The following is a 1,409-nucleotide window of genomic DNA, read 5'->3' as shown; positions in this document are numbered from 1 at the left end:
TTTTTTTTTTTTTTTTTCTTCGAGACGCCTTTTCCACGTTTGTATGGTGCAAGATAGACTCCTCGACCTTTCATGACGCGGTCTTCCATGGCTCGATGATGACGTTTTAATTCTTCCAGTTGACGTTGAGCTTGACCATAGAAGGAGGAGGGCATACTAGGTGGCGGCGGGACGCCGTGCGTTCGAGATCTGCGTATCTTTTTCGTTCCAGAAAGAGAAAAATATCGAGAGCGCGGTCTTGCTAGGCCGGGACTCGAACCCGGGTCTTTCGCTTGTCGGGCGACTGCTCTAAACCACTGAGCTACCTGACGCTCCACGCTCACGACACTCTCCTCTTCCTAGATAATGCTCAGAGATATCGTTCGGAAGCGACATCTCTGGCGCGATCCCGAGCGCACGACGACTACAGAGAGAAACAATGTTACTGTACCAAATGGTACAACTGTCAGACGTTGAGAGACGTTGAGCTTGTTGTCATTCACAACCTTTGCAACCCCCGCTGCTCCTCCAACCAACGAACCGACTACTCCCAATAACGGTAGAACTGGTAAAACACCATCACGTTTCGCTACCGGAAGTATTCGTTTTATCTTTTTTTTCTTCGTTTTCAAACCCATGCCGAGTTTTGTCTTTGCTTTCATAGCCGCCCAGACTGCTGTAGCTGCAGCTCTCTCACCAAGAGTCGAATCTTTCGAAGTTATGCGTTCCTGAGCTTTCACAGCGAGAATCTTATCCGCCGCGTGTCTATCGGTAAGGTTATTATTCCGAGAATATGCAATGTCGTGCTCGCGACACGCCTCGTCCAATGAATTAATGGCTCGATCACCTCTAGCCAATCGTTTTGCCAAGCGAGTTCCAGGACTGCAAAAATTATATCCGGGGATATGCAACTCGACAGGAAGTGCGTTTATCGCACGATTTAATAGGCCTCTACCAATTCTTTTTGTCGTCTTCGGCGACATTCGTTGCAGTCCCTGATCAATGGTGCTGGACCGTCAATGTGCGCTCGTTCCCACGGACGATTATAATGTTCCAGACACCGGCGATACTGCTGAACCTCTGAGTCAGCCTTTATATACTCGGGGAGTCTGTCCCACAAAACGTCAATGTGCGTCGGAAACCCACGCAATAGGACAACCTTCGGTATGTATTTCAACTGTTCGGAGGTTAGGTTTCGAATGTCACAAGTATCCGACAGTAGGAAAAACATTTTCGAAACTGAACAATTTTGATATGATGCACCCCTATAAATAGTTCAATCGGAACAACTCGTTAACGAAATCAACTTCGCAACTTGCAGAGAAAACATGCGGTTCTTGAAGCAACCGACAGCGATACGCGTGACAAATTTTGATGATAGAACGCAATCAATGTTCGATCAAGAGACACGCCGACATGGAAACATGCTT

General features: G+C 47.4%; 1 non-coding gene across 1 annotated transcript; it reads right to left on the bottom strand.

Moving 5' to 3' along the window:
* Positions 1-238: 238 nt before the first annotated feature.
* Positions 239-311, bottom strand: Trnav-gac. Its single transcript has one exon. It is a non-coding gene; the product is annotated as a tRNA-Val (tRNA).
* Positions 312-1,409: the final 1,098 nt, after the last annotated feature.

The sequence above is a fragment of the Odontomachus brunneus genome, unplaced genomic scaffold (assembly GCF_010583005.1).
Source record: "Odontomachus brunneus isolate Ranch 3 - 2012 unplaced genomic scaffold, Obru_v1 Obru_scaffold_250, whole genome shotgun sequence".
Taxonomy (NCBI): domain Eukaryota; kingdom Metazoa; phylum Arthropoda; class Insecta; order Hymenoptera; family Formicidae; genus Odontomachus; species Odontomachus brunneus.
The sequence above is the reverse complement of the archived record's forward strand: the minus strand, read 5'-3'. Positions and strand labels throughout refer to the sequence as shown.